Source organism: Aythya ferina (assembly GCF_964211825.1).
Source record: "Aythya ferina genome assembly, chromosome: 2".
In the NCBI taxonomy this organism is placed as follows: domain Eukaryota; kingdom Metazoa; phylum Chordata; class Aves; order Anseriformes; family Anatidae; genus Aythya; species Aythya ferina.
This window is the reverse complement of record NC_140297.1, coordinates 74351398-74370534: the sequence shown is the minus strand read 5'-3', so window position 1 is coordinate 74370534 and position 19137 is coordinate 74351398. Positions and strand designations below refer to the sequence as shown.

The following is a 19137-nucleotide window of genomic DNA, read 5'->3' as shown; positions in this document are numbered from 1 at the left end:
AAGAAGGGGGAGATTTGAGAGTGTGGCCATGGGGGTTGGAAAGCCCCGTGGTTGAGATAACATTAGACTCTTAACGACGAGGCCATCAGGAATATAAAGGAGTTTAGAGGGAACAAAGAAGGGTGATTCAGGAGACTCCATGCAGTCTCCGGTTTCTTGTTCTCCAGCCGTTAAGGCATGGATGTTTCTGGGTGAGGGAAAAAAAAAAAAAAAAAAAAAGGAAGGCAACACGATGTGATGAAGTTATGATCAATAAAGAAGCAGGAAAAAGGAGTGAAGAGGAACAGGCTGGCAGAATGGAGACCAGGACGGGAACAGGCACATTGATCGCCTCATGAAGACAGGTTCGGCCAGACTCAGCAAACTGCTCAGAGAAGCTTATACAGAAAGTCGCTGGAAAGAGGCGCACTGGAGCTGGAGAGAAGCTCGAGCTGAGAGAAGCGGACCCGTGCACACAACTGCCTCTCGCTGGTAAGCAGCTGCACATTATGCGGAGTCATAGGTCCTTAGGAAAAAAAGACTGTCCTGGTAGCCTTACAGTTTATTCTCCTTATTAACAATCGGACAGTTTTTGAGCCTGAAATAGGGGACCAAACAAGGTGTGGGACTCTGCAACTGAAAACGACAAGGTTGCAGTGGGATTGCTCGGCACCTGGCGAGCAATCTCTGGTGCCTTAAAGAGCCGTGTGGGGCCACAGTCAGAAACGTCTGGTTTGCCAGATAGTGAGGGAGCTGCGGGCTCCTTTACTGATCCGACTGCTGCACCATCGCCATGGGCCCCTCTGCTGCTACAGCCATCGAAGGCTTTTGCTGTTACACCCCCTGCTGACCTGGACGTGCCTTTTGACCCAGGCCCTATTGGCCTTGAAAAGGAGATGGATATGCTTTTCTTCGATCCGGGAAGAACGGATACATAAGGCCTGAAGACCGAGTTGCTTGACAACTTAAAGCGAGACATATTGTTCAAAAGGAATGGAAAATGGAGACTTGTTTGTAATCAAGAAAAAAGGAATGGAAAACGGAGACTTAAGTCATGGAACTTAAGGGATTGTTTGTTACCTTTCCTGATTGTACGTATATATAGGCATACTTGGGTTTAGTATGTAAAGCAATATTCTGTATATTTGGAATGTTTGATGTTCGTGTGTGCATGTTGGTCGAGTGTAGACTCCCCCCACTCCCAGTGCTGTTTACTTGCCTTTTATACCTTTTAGAAATATTTGTTTTATAAATATTGCAAAATTCAGATTGAGATGAGACCTCATTTATAACATTATGCTTGTGCAATTTCATAAAAATAATATTAATGATGAAAATCTGAGGGGATAAAGCTTGCATTTTCAAGTTAATATTAATGTTCTGGGAAAAAAAAAAAAAAAAAAAAACATATAGCCCCTCTGTAGGCAAAAAAAAAAAAAAAAAAAAAAAAAAACTGTTGTCACTGCCTTTATTTATTTATTTATTTATTTTTGAGGAAAAGAGTAAAGTGGTCCTACATACCACTAGCATATTCAATTGAAACATCCAAAACTTAAGGCAGTGGCTTTTTTTGTTTTGTTTTTGGGCAAAAGATGTAAGGCATGTTCACATGCAGGAATATTTATTACGTAGGTCCAAGTTGATGACGTATCAAGTCTAATGCCAAAGTGTAGAAAATCAAGGGAAAGAGAAACTCTTCCTCAGTTATGACCATATGGTCATAGGAATGCAGTCAGTCCTTAAATTTGCATTCTGTTTTCAAGTGTGCTAAAATGGTATTGACACCTCATATTGCTTCTTTAAGCAAAAAGTCCTACACATATGGCAAGCCTAGTGCTAACAACAAATTTGTAGCTAGTTCTCACGCACAGTGCTGTGCTGAGTATAGTCAATCAAGACAGTCTTGGAGAAGTGGAACAGAATCTGCATAGCTATTATAGCCCATCAGTATGTATTGTCTTACAATTTAATCTGAGAACGAGAACTTTTTTTATGTAAAGGTATGTTTAAAAACAAACAAACAAACAAACAGAAAAAAAAAAAAAAGAATTTGTACTTTCATTTCATGCTTAGGTTGTTTTTGGCCTGTTCTGCTTTTTGTATATGGTTTAATGAAGCTGCCTCGCCATGTCTGCCAGTCCCTCCTTCTCAATTGGTTTACAATTTTCTACCAAAGTTATAAGTAAGGAAGTCTAAAGGGGCATTGTGTTTGTACGTTGTGTGACAACATGGTTAACAGCTTGAATGGGATTGCTGCATTAGTGTTCCCTTGAGGGGGAGGACAGACAGGACAGAACTTGAGCATCCCACCTGCTGTTTGCAGCAGCTAATCAGCAGGTCATCCTGTTTGCTCTAACTATCCTTGCAGTGCACAAATAGCTGCAGGCGCAGCATGTGTGATCTTTTGTTTAGCAGGGGCGTGATGGGGTGTTAGGGAGCTGATGTCATTGTGATAAAAACAGGAACAAACACGAATCTGAAGAAAGAATAACTTTTTTCTCTGTTCGTGGAACGACTTGTTCATACTGTGTTTTTAGTGATGACTGGTAATGTACAGGTATCAAAGCATACTGTGTTTTCATCAGGCACATCAAGTATTTTTTTGAAGAAATCAGACCTATAGAATTGGTTTGCCAATTCTGTAGCAAGGTTTGCAGGTCAGGCCAGGTTTGTATGGCCATCTAAAAATAGCTGACTGTTGAACTATTTATTCTGAAAGACCTTCTAAATAAGCATATAAGGCTCTTAAAACCATTCAGAATACATCTTATTCTAAGTTTACTCCAAATAACAGAAAAAATAGAGCACAATGCTAGAGAGACACAGATGGGATGCGGGGGGGGGAAAGCAGCACTTGTGAAAACCTCTAGGAATTTGTGATATTTAGAGGCAGGGTGTGTGATATTGGTGGAGAAAGGAAGCCAAACCACATGTAGACAACATGACTGACTTCAGCTGGAATAAAGCATGTGCAAGAGAATGCCTCTTAGCTACTCAGTTCTGGAAATTTCTAATCTATTGTACCCGGACTGCAGCTGTAATGTTGTTCTGAAGCTCCTGGAGGCAGAGCTCCATATCAAAATCTAGAACTCAAACTTTAAAAGGCCTTCAGGATCTTGCATGACTGAATACTTACCCAAGAGTTATTTTTGATGGCAAGGCTGGTCATAGGTTTATGGTTGTTGGAAAGAAATAGGCAATATGTCTGCTGTGTTACAGATATCTAGATCAGGATAAGATGAACTGCACTGAGAAAATGTTTCCCTCAACTGACTGTAAAGAGTCTAGATGACTAGCTGATGAAGACATTTTCAAAGTTGAAATGATGGGCAGATAAATCATCCCCCCAACAGTCTGTTAAGATGCTTTATGGAGACTGAAAGTGTCTGTGTAAACATAACCCTTCTCAGGTTCTTTTTTCAAAATCCTTTGAATGTGTTAATGCTAATAATGTTATGAGCAAATTGAGGTACTTAAAATGATTATATTTAAAAAGTGCTTTACTAAGATAAACAGTGCAAAATGTAGGTGTTACAATGACAAGGGAACAAGTTATTAGAAGAATCTGACAATTGCAGTTTAAGTTACTTGTCTTTCAGATCTGTATAGAACTTTTGTGTTGCTTCAGTGCCAATGGAAATATTCAGATAAATCAGCTGCTTCCATCTTTGTTGTGCCGAGTATGTGAAGGACAGTGTGAATCCCCAGACAGGACATACCATAATGTAGTCTAAGATACCTAAATCATTAGTGAAACTTTAACAAATCTATTTTCATCTTCTTTTTAACAGCTGCAAAATACTTTAGTACTTTATATACGTGTGTGTGTATATGTATATATATGTATTTACATCTATAAAACACTGGAAACTTTACTTTTTGTTCCATTTCAGATTCTTAGGTGGAGAGAGTTCTAGTTTGACTGTGTTATATATTCTTCACTCTCGTTTCAGTTTTTAACAGAAAAAGCATCTCATCTTCCCTCAGATGAAAATTACTTCATGTTGCTGTATTCTATACCATTAATTTCTCACTTTGTTATTAAAAATGAAGGAGTAAAACAGTAGCAACAACTTTGCTTATTCTTTCTCTACGCTTCAATAGAAAATGAAGAGGTACTCAAGTAAGAAAGTTGTGCTCAAAACTTAGCCTAATTTCTGTTCTTATTGGCTAGTGTTATACCAGGACCACAGGAGGAGAAAGACGGGAGCTATCATAAGCAGCAGCATCTTATGACAACTCACACTGCTAATTGAAAGGGAAAACCAAGTGTTATTTCTCTGCAGTCATTACCCTTGCAGAATTATTTGGAATTACTGTGAGTGGAAGCTGTGTGCTTTTATTTTGGGAAATATAAGACCAACTTCCAGTGAGCACAAATTTTTTTATGGAGAATTTTAGATATCAGCAGTGGCAGATCAATTTGGATCTAGTAGCAGAATGTGTAAGTTACTTAACTTAAATATCAACTTAAATACCTATTTTCAAAAAGTGATTGTTTAAAATACAGTTAATTTTTGTGAATACCTCCATGAAGACTACATGTACAGCTTTTCTATAAATTTTGATAAGTTGTAACAAGAAGTGAAATGATGTTTAAGTCTGTTCTATACTATACATCCCAACAGAGAAAATGAGACTTTTTTTTTTTTCAGGCAAAAAAACTGTTGTCACTGCCTTTATTTATTTATTTATTCTTGAGGAAAAGAGTAAAGTGATCCTACATACCACTAGCATATTCAATTGAAACATCCAAAACTTAAGGCGGTGGCTTTTTTTTGTTTTGTTTTTGGGCAAAAGATGTAAGGCATGTTCACATGCAGGAATATTTATTACGTAGGTCCAAGTTGATGACGTATCAAGTCTAATGCCAAAGTGTAGAAAATCAAGGGAAAGAGAAACTCTTCCCCAGAAGCCTGCTGAGAATCAGCAGTAGAGTCCTAAATGAGAGTCCAGAGTCTGGGACCGGCACTGTGTATTGTAGGAGGTGGTGATGGTGGTGATGACTTTTGTTGCCATGCTTTTTCCTGAATATCTTTCTCATTTTACATAAGATTTTTAGTAAAACTGGCTGCTAAAACCGTGTTACCTGCCTAAATTAGTTTTTTTTTTCTCTCATGCTGAGAGCACAAGAGTTTCATTCAGGATTACTGCAGTGCTGTCTATGTACGTGTGGGGAGTTCATGGTACAGAATCCGCATGGATGTGTTCACATGAACAACAGCTTGTGTGGATTACTTATGTTCACACGGGTAACGAGAAAGAAAATCTTAAAATGGGAAGAATACTGTTTTTAGAAGGCAGTCACTAGCTGTGCTCTGTGCCCTTCTTGTAGGTGCTTTTTGTCCTTCACAAAATGGATTTAGTAGTCTGATTGAGGTGCTAATTCATTACTTTACTGCAATATTGTGTATTCCTCAGGAGCTTTCACATAATCGGCCCATAACAGAACAATCTAGGTAACTGCAAGTGTTGCAATTAAAGTACTTAATGAATACTGAAAGCTTGATGTTTTACTTCTTCATCAAGTTGTGCAGTTCTTGCACTTCAAAATGAGTGTAAAATGTCACAATAATTGAGAAATATAAGTAACTGTCAAGGTACAGAACAAGTTCTTGATGTTTTGAAGTTCTTTGAATGCTGGTGCAGCACTTCCAAAAATTCTTTAAGCAACAACTGACTAGCAGTTCTTAAACTAATGATTTGGGAGTCCCCTGCTAGCACACTAATGATCCAGGCAGCAGCATTAAATCAGCTGCTTTAGTTTAAGTACTTCTTGAATGTACATAAAGCCTTGCTTTATTGGGAATTGAACTAACTACCCGCAGTCTGAAAAGCAATAAGTTGGGCATTTAAACAAAGGTGAATTACTAATAAGGGCAAAAGTTGGCTTCCTCTGCATGTTGTCTGAAAGCTTTCAGCTGTGTGGATGGAAGGGTGTTACTGCAGATTTCCTTCTTTTATTTTTTTATTTTCAGATTACCACCTTAAATTTCAGGAGGATCTTATGATTCCTCAGATCTTTTTCCTAATGCTACCTTAGAAATTAGTGACACAAAAGTGCCCTAAGAAAGGCCTTTGCAGTAAGAGGAAGAGACAACACTTCTACAACATTTCATACCTTTCTTATATTTCCCCTAATCTGTTAAGCAGCTGTGCTGATTTTCTAGTGAGTTTAAAATAAAATGACAACAGTACTACCAATGTAGAATATTCTGCCTGCTTCCATTTCTGAGAAGTTACTTGAGCATTTTTATAGCTTATTGCTGTCTGTCTGTCCCAGTGACCAGGATGAGGTTAGGCAAAAATGCCAGGAGGCCTATATTAAGTTCAAACATATGTAGCACTTTAACTACATAAGGAGGAAATAAGACCTTGTGTGTCCATATTAAATATAGATTCTAGTACTGTCTCAAAAAAAGTGTAGAGGAATGTATTATTAAAACAGCACTTATGAGCAAGCTATCCTGGAGACACAGTCTTTACAGTAATCTTATAGTGACATTTAACATGTCAGTTCAGGCATTCTGAGATGTTCTTGAAAGCAGGTTAAGATTTTCCTTTACCTTGAACTGCGTTTCTGCTGCTGCTTTTATGCAGGCCCCAGCAATTATCTGACCAAGTCATGAACCAGTTGAGGATATTTACAAAGCTATAAAAGGCAAGCAAATAAAATGTGTTCACACCTGATAGGTAATAAAACTGAAGCAACATCTGCCTAAACTGCTTGGATTGTACAATGATAAGAATTTGCTAAATCACTTGTTCTCTAACATCAAAATTGTACTTCAACTAATGAAGTAGTATTTTCATTTGTGTTTTTTTTTTTTTTTTACTTTTTTTTTTTTTTAATTCAAACACTATTGTTGCAGCTGAAACTCAACTGTCTAATGAAAACTAAGCATTTCTCTAATGTTTCTCCTAATGCAAGCATTATTATATCATCATCTTTTCCTTCTTGCTCCTAGCCCAGACTAGCTGGGATCTTTGCTCTCCTTCAGCAACACAGATTGCTACAGTCAGCACCATAAACACAAATCCTTTGGTTGTTTCAAATCCTTTCCTCATCCTGAAGTCACAGATTACTTTCAACAGAGTCAATTTTGGGGAAGCAGAAAATTGTTCTGTAACCTCCCTGAACAGCCTGAGACCCAATTACAGTCTATGAAGAAAAGACTGTATACTGGTGTGCCATTTAGAACGTGCTGTGAGAACTTCTGTGAGCCTGAAAGTATTCTTCTAAGTGGTGGCTTATAAATATTACGTTTCCTTTATCTTGGGATGTCTCTTTTATGTGAAGATCAAACTTCAAGCAGGCTGAAGGAAAGTGAAGCCTTTACTTCTATATATCCAAAGGGAGCTCTCAACAATCACTTCTGATTGTTTTACAGGAAAATAAGCTCATACCATTTTTTGTTTTCACTATCATTCTCTAAAGAAAACTTAAAATGCTTTTGGTTTCTGTTTTATCCTGTTTCTGTTTAATACAATCCTGTGATTCTGTATTCCTCTTTCTTGAGTATTTGCTCTTTAGTAAGTCTAGTTTTCTCATGGTGCTAGATGTTTGGTTTTGTCCTTCTGGTAATATAAATTAAAATGGCACTTCAGTCACAGATCTGAGACTCTGAATTGAGAGTAAGCACTGTTAGACTTGCCTGGAATTTTAACAACAAGGTATTTTTGTGCCAGGAAATGCATGTTTGTTTAAAGCAAGCTAAATTGAATTTGAAAAATTAGTTATCGGAAGACGTAGGACATTCTGATAGTATATAATGTCTATTCTTCTTTTGAATTACTAAATGCATTATGTAATACATGTGTATAGTAGATGTGTCCGTGTATATATCTATAACATATACAACATGTAAATTGACATGAAGCGTTCTGATATACTTCACATTTATTCAGAACTTTGACTAATAATTTTGATTATCACCTCCTTCCTCCATTTTTTTTAATCTGGAATCCCACTTTAGACTTGTTAATTGAAAGTAAATAATAGGAATATAATTCTACTTAAAATATTAAATATATTTTCTCCATCTCTTTATATGATGAACTCTTGTGTGTGTGTGTGTGAAGTGAGATCACTTACTGAGTTGTATAATATGAATGAATTACATTGACAATGAATTAAAAACAAAATCACTAGAAGCCATTTAGGGTTTTGTGCATTGAAAGGTTAATTAGTAACACATAGCTATGATCTCTCAGCCAGAGATTTAGCTACCTAATTTATTATGGCTTCCTCATAAATTAGATGTAATGCTGCTTTAGTAAGTGAAGGGTCACTTTTCCCAGTGGAATTATAATGTGATCTCTAAACGTTTTGTGCCAATGTATATACATGAGTAACTACTAGTGCGAATGACATTGTGACTGTTCTAGTAAAGTCTGTAGTTGTTACAGATACCTGAAGCCTATTGTCTGTGCTCAAGGTATGCTTCCAGTCTTCACTCCAGATAGATGCTTGTATAGACCGTTAAAAAAATTGTTTTGATAATGTGGATGTAAGCAGTTGTGGAATTTCTTTTAAGTAAAGCATTTAAATGAGAATAGGATTTAGCATACTTCACTCTGTTCTTGAAATCATGAACAATTTAAATAATGCATAAAGTTCAGATATCTGTAAAACTAGTGATAACCTAGCATTTTATTGTTTGCAAATGAGATCTCAGCAGCGAATTAAAACTATTAAGCACTTCAGTAAAGATTTCTAAGGCTTCTGTCATGCTTTGCCTACTTTTCTAAGAATAAACATGACCATTATCCTGTTTTATCACTATTAAGAATTTATTTTTTGTTGTCCTCCTTGTCTTGCTGTGTATGGCGAAAAAGGAGTATTTACATTCTCGGTGATTTGGAGACTCATGGACTTAGATATGGATCTTGTGTACTTTTGCATGTATCTTGCTACTTCTAACTCAGTGTAGTCAGTATAGAGCGGTGAAAAGAATTGAAGAATCATGGGAGGTTGGAAGGAACCTTAAAGACATCTGATTCCAACCCCCTGCCGTGGGTAGGAACACCTCTTGTCAGACCAAGTTGCTTATGGCCCCATCTAATCTGGCCTTGGACACCTCCAGGGATGGGGCATCTGCATCTTCTCTGGGTAACCGCCTTCACCACCCTCTGAGTAAAGAATGTCTTTCTTATATCTAATCTAAATCTACACTCCTCTTAAAGACTGCATCAGGGGAAAAATCAATACAGTTTCTTTCTCCACAAATAGAAATGGTACTAGAGACAGAACTGGTGCCAAAATTTAGTTAAAATGGAGGCTTGGATTTGTTCTTCGGTCATTGATTAACTGCATTACTCTTTATTCAGGGAAGATAGTCTGGTGGTACACTGATTCCTGATAATGTAGGTCTTATTTTAATCCAGTATAAGGAAAAGAATCAGAAGAATCAGAAATTTGAAGAAAACAAGGCTACCTGTTTGGCAACAGTATAAGGATCATAACAGACCTAATTCAAGAAGAAAAGAACATCCCAGGAAAAAAAAAAGAATCAGCTGTTTTTAAACTCAGCTTTATGAAAAAGTGATATTTTGAGTATATGTGGCTGTACAGTATTTTTTTTGTTTGTTTGTTTAATAACTTATTACTGTTCAAAATGTTTTTTACTCTATTGGTCCCCTTTATTTCCAGATGTCTCTTCTCTTTGATTTCTGTATACCTGGTCTTCAAGAACCTCCTACAGTGATTTGAAGAACATGTACACTTCAGTGACATAGTGGTGCTTGTAATCACCAACCTTTTGGCTGTAACCTGATGTATTTAAAGCTTAATCAGTGTAGTTAATTTCAGTATTTTCTGAGTATCTTTATGAATGTTCCTAGTGCTTCCAGAAGCAAAAGTATTAAAATAAACTTGGGAATACCTATTCAGAAGTGGGTTCAAATAGTGCATTGGTGACATAGGAGCACTTCTTTGGTTTTGATTTACTTTTATTTCATGTTTTTCCTCAAACTGAAGAGAGGCTATTCAACATTCAAGGGTTTGGTAATAGGTATAGGCCAAAACTTGAACACTGCATCAGTTTTCAATGTAGAAACAGGAATAATGGCATTTTTTTTAAATAGAGGTCTATGCCCATGATCTTCGTAATGCCTTATGAAGATCAAATGATATGCAAGTGGGATTTGTCCAATGTAGTAAATGTCCTTAATTAATCAATCTAAAGTAAGTTTAAAAAAAAAAAAGTCACAGGTCATTTAACTTGCAGGACTCTTCCTCGGGAATGACAGGTACCAAGTCACGCTACAACTTATAGTCACCCATGCTCTGGAACTAGCACTGTAAGAAATGTGTCCCTAAGTTTAACTGTGTCATTAGTTTGCTATCGTTAAGTAAATTAATGAAACCAGAGTTCTTCAGCAAGCAATATTAATATACTCTTTCTTCTAGAAACAAAGGGTAGGAATCAATTACAACATTCTGGAGCTTTGGAAATTGAAGGATTTTGAGTGGCATCATATTCCTTAATGTCGAGTTCAGGTCTGCTTAACAATGAACAACTTATAATGGAAAAATGAAGAAAAAATGATGCTGGTAGCCTAAAGCAACATGAATCTCATTTTTTCTTGAAATATTTTAATATTAATTTTGCACTGTGACATGAACCCAAACACATCCATTTTTCTGTGAGTTGATTAATATTCATGCTTGTTATCTACTTCATATAAAAACGCAGAAAAAACATGGCAGGTAAGAAAAAGCGCATATATTTGGCAGATTTGCACAGCTATGTTTATATTCTTCATACTTCTTCAGCTTAAAATCTTCCACAGATTTGTGAGTTTAGACAGGATATAGTTTGGGAGATAATCCCATAAATTCATTTAGGCTCAGTAAGTGTGCCTAAGAACTCTGCCTTTCCTTGCCTTGGTTAGCACATGGTTTTGATTTATTTTTTTTTAATTTTATTATTATTATTTGAAACAGTTGTTTAAATGGGTTTTCATTCACTTTTATTCTTGTCTTGTTTTTAATCAAACCAGATTTTTTACTTTTAAGATGCATTTTTTGATTGTTTAGAGAATTAAATAATGCTAAAGACAATTATATAACAGTCTCTACATTGTTGCTGGAGCTTTTTCTTTATTCTTTGCAAGTGGTTGAAAATCAAGAATTTAGGAGCAGAATTATTTAGTTTATAGTCTCCAGAAAGTGAACTTTTTCAATTATATTTTGCACTGAGACTAAGTAATAGATTACACGTAAACCAAATGTAAGCTGAAAACTTTAGTCATCATCACTGTTGGCTGGAATACTAAGAGAAAAATCCTTGTTTTAGAGCTCTATCTTCTCTTTTCCCTACTATTACAACAGCAAGAAGCTTTCATTCAGTTACTCTGAGACAAACATAAATGTGTGCTAGTAGCCCACATTCTTGTATTTTTAAACAAATTGAGCTTTAGTGAAGAAGTGGGTGACATGAGTAAATCCTTAAAATGCCAAGATAATGAAAGTATTAGTAAAATGTGCTCCCCGTCTGATGGACTTTATTCTGTGTCTTTTTTATTTTCTAAATGTATAAGTTTAATCAATGTACCTTTGTTTGTAGTAATGTTTTTTACCTTAGGAGCTATCAGTTGGCATTAACAAAACACAGTGGAAATTTTGTAAGGAATATACTGTCATTTTCTTTTTTTTTTTTTTTTTTTTCCTGAAACCCTCTGCAAATATGATTTCTGAGAATTCAGTCTCCACCTTAGAGATAAGATTTGAACTCATGTTTCCATACTTCATAACACAACATTGCTGACCCAGTTCTACGCTTCATGAATAACTTTTTTTTTTTTCTTTGGTACAGGATTTGTGGCAGGAATTTTCCTTAAAGAAGCTAGGTCTCTAGATAGCACTAAAATTCAGGTTATGTGAATAACAGAGTACAAACTGATCAGTGGTTCTTTACAACCACTGTAGTAGAGTATATTCCTGTAGTGCAATAGTGCACTACAGGAAAAAACAACTGAGGAAAAAAAACTGTCAGTTTGCAAGACCAAAATCTTCCTAGTAGGAAGTATGGACCTTTAAGTATCTACACCAAATCTGTTATTCCCCCCCCCCCCCTAATCTGATATCATAAAAATAAAGTAAATTGTTACATGTTTGACAAATATGGATACATGTGGTACTGAAATTGTGATTCTTAAGGTACAGTAAAAGAAGAAAACATCCGAATTGTCTGACTGATAGAATCAGATGTCTTCTCAAGTCTCTGAAAGCACCATAAAATCAATAAATCTGATTAAATGCTCCACTTAATCTATCAATACAAAGGTGTAGTAACTTGTGTGAGAGGGCTACAGATGACTTAAATGTTGTTTCATGGAACAAGGCTTCTACTTAATGTATCTCAAAAAGAAAAATATTAATATGAAAGAAAGGAACTCGTGTGGACAGTTTCCAGCTAAATGTTGATTAAAACACCTGTCATTCAAGTAAGAGTTTTCCTTGTTTTTCAGTTATATTTTCAAAGTACCATGAAAATTTTATGGCACCCAGATTGAAACAGCTATTGGATGAAGAGAAGCTTCTGCTTTGGCCTTTTAAGTCTCAAAAATTGCCATGCAAAGAACCAATCTGACAAATAGTACAAGACTCTGTTATATCATCAGTTAAACTAACACAAAACCCTTAAGTAAAAGCCACTTTGACTTTTTTTTTTCTGTGTTGTTATAAATAAAGTTTTTACCTTAATGGTAGCAGTGCAGTTACTTTAATTCACTAAACTTGAAATACGCAGCCTCCTAGCTCAGCCATATGTGATCATATAATCATGCCACTTCTTGCATGTTATGCTGGATGCTTTTTTTTAAAAACAAACTTTGTGGGCTTTTGTGTATTCAAACTAGTGTGTGAGAGATTGTGTGCATTTGCGTTTGTTTGTATTTTTCTAGGGTGAAAAAAAAAAATGAGGTCTTTAGAACTGGGTATTGTTAGAAATGAGGGTGACTTCTTTCTAACTTGCTACATTGCTGGCTGGTGGGTATGGAAATAAGCTCCAATTAAATCTTCAGTTGTTTTTCTTTTCTGTTTTAGATTTGTCTACTTTTTTTACTTTGATTTGAATACCAACATCATTTTTTATTTCTACATTGTATAAAGGTTCCATAAGACATAATCATCTTCCAGAACTGGGTTCATTTATTTTTATCCTTTAAAATAATTTGATTGCATTGGTACATATGTTTAAAGCAATTTAAGATAGTAATTTCTTAGCAGAGGTTACGAATTGCTTTGTAAAGTGAAACAGAGAAGTTCAATACCACAGAAACTAAAAATGAAAAGGGCAATTGGTTTCTACATGTCTGTTATTTTCCTTTAAGACAAGTTAATAAATAGGTCACTTCTTAATAAAAGGAACTTCTTAATTTTTTAAGAGGTCAGATAAACCATGTTTTCTATTTCCAACTAATATATTGAAAAAATGATGCTCACAAGTAATAAGCATTTTTTTGTAGAAAACCTTATGATGTTCTAACAATAATAACGTTAACTATAGCGAGTTGTCCCTAAATTCTCTTTACAGCCTGGACTGCTACACTGCTTATACACTCCATGTCCACTTCTAAAAATGTCTAATGCACCTTGGGGCTATGCCTTTTGAATTTTTAGGTAATTTATTAGAGAAAAACATGAGTCTTTTTTTTCTTAATTCTCCTAGGGAAATCACACATGATTATACACAGGGTGGAAGGAATGACAATTCAATAGCCACTCTTCACACACTTCACATATCGTTATAATATTGTTCTTTCAGTAGAATCTAAATGAGTAGACTTTTTTTAGACTCTTGAAAGTTTGTGGTAAATTATGTTGACACATTTTATTTTAGGAATTTGTGAAATCAGAGTTGTATACACATCTGTTGAAAATCTGCTAAGGATTGCCTGATAGGAAGTTTATTTTTATGTAGTGCCCTATTTATGAGCTTCCTTGTGAATTGGATTTTAAGAGAATGTCTCCCTGCACAGATGACATTCAGTTTTCTAATTCTCTTTTAATAAGGCAATCCTTTTCTGAGATTTACTTGCTTAAGATAATGAGGTAGGATTACAAAGGAATTAACAGAAATGCTATTACCTTTTTCTTCTTTGGATGTATCCTTATGCTTTCAGTTTGAAAACAAGCTGAGATTAGATTTATTTTTCCTAGGCTACACAACAAATTCAAGACCAGAAGACAAAAAGGCAGTGGATGTAGTAATTCTCTGGAAAAATTAAGACACCGATGTCTTTGAGGTATGTTTGTTTTAGAAATGCTTTTAATTGCTTGTTCATCTTGCTTCTGTGTATAAGAGTACTGGTAAGTAATTTGAACATTAGTGATTTCCTCGCATCTCCAGATGTAGCTTGATCTGAAAGGAAACTCCAAAATACACTATTTTTGGATAACTATGGAGAAATATTTAGTTGCAAATTTTTCTTTTATCAGATACTATCTTTCTATCTAGGAAATGAGATAGAACCTGCGGGTTGTTTGGATTGCGATTGACTATATTCTTTCTGATTTCACAGTTAGCAGCTTTTTCCCTGTGCCGTAGTTACTGTGAAAAATCTCCAAATAAGTGTTGTGGAAAAAACTATATGCTCTTTCCATTTTGTATGCAATATGGATTGAGGTGATCTAAGTAGGTACAAGAAACGCTTCTGTCAGCTAAATGCAATGAAAAGTGTGATATAGAAATAAATTACAAATAACTCAATAGGGGAGACAATGAAATCAGCAGTATGTAGACTGAGTAATAGAGGATATACTAAGAAAATTCATCATTGTCTTTCTGCAAGTTCAAAGCCATCTGATTTAATTCATCAATTACAAGAATTCTTAGGAGTCAGTAAGTTGGATTCCACATTTGTAAATGTACCACCAAAGCCTGGGGAGTACTAAATAAATGGATCTGATGCTAATTTCATTTTAGGTCTACTTATCTTACCTTGTTCAGGAGCTTTAACCGAAATAAAGACAAGAGAAATAACATTCTTCATACAGCCAAAAATGCTGTTGCTCAGAAAGAATTATTTTGATTACATTCAGGAAATATTTATATCTAGATTAACTTTTCTGGAATCCTTTTCAATTGTAGTTTTTGCTTTGCTTCAATACATTTAGTTTCAAAGGACAACTTTTTCTCTTAAAGGAGACATTTTTCCACAACTGTAACATTGAGCTGTTTTTGATTCCTTCAATATCACATGAACGTTGTTTCTTTTTACTGAAGGTGTATTTCTCTATCATAGACTGTGTCTTGTCCACGTTTCTGTCAGATCTGTACAGTTTTAATTTTTCACTTGACTGAAGGACCACATGGCTACATCACTAACCAAAACTTCCATCTCATGGACTACTAAATGATACAAGCCTCTACTATGATGCATATGTTTTGGCTAAAAATAGTTTTTCTGCTTAAAAAAAATAAATAAAAAACTTAGTTTCCTCTTCCCTCAATGGCCTTATTTCAGCCTCCTTTAAAAACTACCTACCTGTCTGAGGCAGTTGATCGCTAGGCTCCTTTTTTTTTTTGCTTTGCTTTTTAGGTGCTCCTTAACAGGTTTGTAGTCTTTGGAGACTATGAGTTCTCTAAGCTATCTCAGTATAGTATTATTTACAACAAATATATTCACAGCTTTTTTTTTTTTTCCTCCAGACACTTATAACCACAAGTACCCCTCTTTTTATGCAAATCGTATTTCATTAGAGAAGCAGTATTTGAAGTTCTGTAATAAATGACCAAAGAGAAATCAACAAATGTATTTTCATATGTGTAACATTCTCTAATATTCTAATATTCTCTTATTTGGAAGCACAACTAAATTTTATATCAGAAAAAAAGTGTTTTAAATCAGTTTTGAACTTCAGATGAGTCTCTACATATATGCCAGTGACATTTCAGAACAATGCTTTTTGATAAATGAAAAATCTGTGTTGTCTTTTTGTGACACCCATTGAGATATATACTTGTTTCTCAGGGCACAATTTGTCTCACAGATTGTTTGATTTGTAGTTTAAGTACAGAAGCTCATAGTATCAGTGTTAAATATTGTCCTGGTTTCAGTTAGCACAGAATTAATTTTCTTCCTAGTAGCTGGTGGAATGCTCTGTTTTGGCTTAGAATGAGAAGAGTGCTGATAACACCCCGATGCTTTAATTGTTGCAGAGCAGTGCTTATACTAAGCCAAGGACATCTCAGCCTTTGCTCTGTCCTGCCAACGGGCAGGCTGGGGGGGTGCAGTAAGAGCTGGGAGGGGACAGACCCAGGACAGGTGACCCGAACTAGCCAAAGGGGTATTCCATACCATCTGACGTCATGCTAAACAATATATAGGGGTGGCTAGCCGGGGGGAGGGGGCCGGACTGCTCGGGGTTAAGCTGGGCATCGGTCAGCGGGTGGTGAGCAATTGCATTGTGCATCACTTGTTTGTACATATTATTAGTAGTAGTACTATTATCATCATTGTATTATTATTATTATTATTATTATTATTATTATTTTCCTGTCTTATTAAACTGTCTTCATCTCAACTCACGAGCTTCACTTTCCATTTCTCTCCCCCGTCCCAGAGAGGGAGGGGGGAGGGTGAGCGAACGGCTGCGTGGTGTTTAGCTGCCAGCCGGGTTAAACCACGACAAATATATGTAGCTTTCAGAAGCATGGTAAGGCAATATTTTTATATTAAATCATTTAAATACTTTAAATCAAAAGAACCCTGTTCTACTTGCTCCGCTGAAGTGAGACAGTAAGTACAATATTTAAGTGTTTGATCTATATACATTTGAAGGTGATATATTTCTGTCTAGCTTTGTTCCTCAACATCCCCTTACAGTTTGGGCTATTAGTTTTTAAGCCTTTATACAAATCTTAATTTTCAGTTGTGGACAGAGAATTAATTGTAAGGCACCAGGCAAATGATATATAATCTGAGGGAGAACAAAACCAAAACACATCTGCCCTTTCTCATTCAATATGCTGGAGTACTCAATCATGTTCAGTTAAACGTTTCTGTCATTTTGTAGAGTTATGCGATGGCCAGGTTACCTTGTGATTTCAAATGGACTTCAAGTGGTTTATTTAATCTGCAGTTCAATGTTCTAGACCCTTGAAAGTACCGTGTTACGGTCAGGTTACCCAAGTGAATTTGAATTTCTTGATAATGGTAATTTCCATGGTGAAGATAGTCCTTTTGTCCTCGGAGAGGACTATGACTTTCCCATGTAAGAGCCTTTGTGTTATATAGTAATTGTGGTAAGAGAGACTGTACTTCTGTAGCTATTTATTTATTTATGTATTTATTTTTTCTGTGGGTATGCATGTACTTCATCAGAGTCTTCAAATTAGACGTTTAAAAAAAGATGTTCATAGTTATTCGAAGTTCTCATTTAATAGAGATTGCATAGGCCTTCTTTAGCAAACAGCACAAAGAACTAAAGTAGTTCATACTGATGCTCTTAGAACAGCCTTCTGTAATCATTTGATACACCTTATTGAAATGAATTGAAACTTTCAAATGCGGTTAAGAATTTCTTACACTTAATCAACTTGAGGTATGTTACTGTTGCCTTACAAAGGCTCTGTACTGGCTGTTGACTGAAACTTTTTTTGTGTAGCTAATAAGTTTATTCCATGTGTAATACTCTAAATCATGTTTTCCTGTCCAAGAGTGTCCCAGACACTCAGAAACGGGTGTCTGTTTCAGAGAACATAATATGAAAACTGGATTTCAGAGAGTCTCTGAATGCTTAGGCTCCTGTTTGTGAGATGATTTTTGACAATTGATGTTACTGACAATTACTGCTACATTTTTCTGCTTTATCAATTATAAGTAATTGATAAAGTTAGTAATTTATTAGTTGATAAAATTAGTAATTTACTAATAATTGATAAAGCAGAAAAATGACTGTTACAGTAATTTCTAAGAATTGAAATAATACTTGAAAAAAACTATTTTCAAAATTTACATTTGTGGCTTAAAAAACAAGTGTAAACAGATGAACCGTTAGCTATGAAAGGATTTGACTACACTAGAGCTAATGATGTAAAAGGCAGAAGCAGATGATGAGAAATTATCAACCTGTATGACTTAGAAAACAAAAATGATTTGGGGATCACTTCAGGCTGATTATGTTGATCAGGAAACTTTATCTTAATTGCATAACAACTAGAATACAGAACTCGTATTGTAAAACAGTAGATATTCAAGCACATAATGCAAATATGTTAGGAGGATTTTGAGATAAACTTATAAACATAAGATCAAAACATCAGTCATTGTTGTGCCCCATTTTGGCTAGAAGCTGATTTAGTTGAAATCTGACATTTTTTTATGCAACCAGTGTTGTTTTGTTTTGTTTTGTTTTTTAAAGCACACAAGAATTTTGTATGCATCTTCCTGTTTTTTTTGTTTTTTGTTTTTTGTTTTTTTTTCCACATAAGCTGTATGATCACTTCAAGGGCAATAAGAAAAACTTCTGACTGCTCATCAGATTTTTCTGTATGAATTTGGTGGCTCATCTTTCCTAGTCTGAGGCTGCAGCAGTACACTGACAGAGTTGCATGTGAAATGTAGCAGTTGGAGGATCCAGAAGTTTTAAAAGCACTGAGTTTATTACTTCAGGAGACTGCAGTGACAGATCCCACTGATGGAAGTGACTGAGCTGCCAGCCTTGCAATGCAGAGGCTGGGAGGCATCTCCTCGTGCAGGGGCAGCAGGGATGCCCCACACTGGGGCCAAGGCAGCTCTAGGATATGAGGGAAGGTCCCACAGAGGAGCCCCATGTGCAGGGGCTCCATGGCCCAGCATGGGGCCTCTGATGCTCAGCGTTGTGGCGCAGGCCATGGTGTGTGTTCAGCTGCAGAAGCCATCCTGTTTTGAGCAGCAGCTGAGGGAAACGTGGTTTTGCTTCTTGCGTGCAAAACATGCATTCGATGCAATCCAATCAGCGGGGGTCAGTCACCTCTTACTCTGGAGTTTGATTACAATTGGCTAACTCTAGGGCCTGCTAACCTGCTGTTTGTATTTGCATGGCATTTGATTTTCTTTATATGAATATTCAAAATCTAACAGATCCAGAAGGACACTGCAATTCAGATGTTTGTTGCCAGTTTTCCCTGGGTCTGTATCACTCAATGTTGTCAGTTTTTTAACCTC

The 19137-nt window shown here is 35.8% G+C and overlaps 1 protein-coding gene across 11 annotated transcripts in view; it reads left to right on the top strand.

The window, feature by feature from the left end:
* The window catches only part of CDH18 (cadherin 18), a 625567-nt gene that overhangs the window by 241306 nt on the left and 365124 nt on the right, over positions 1-19137 (top strand). For 8 of the 11 annotated variants that reach the window (XM_084508740.1, XM_084508744.1, XM_084508749.1 and 5 more), the window contains one exon: positions 14147-14232. The exons of 2 other annotated variants lie outside the window; for them this stretch is intronic. The gene's annotated coding sequence lies outside the window, so the exon portion shown is untranslated. Of the gene's footprint in view, positions 1-14019; positions 14039-14146; positions 14233-19137 lie in introns of those variants that run through there. One more of the 11 variants, XM_084508746.1, reaches the window with a different exon arrangement.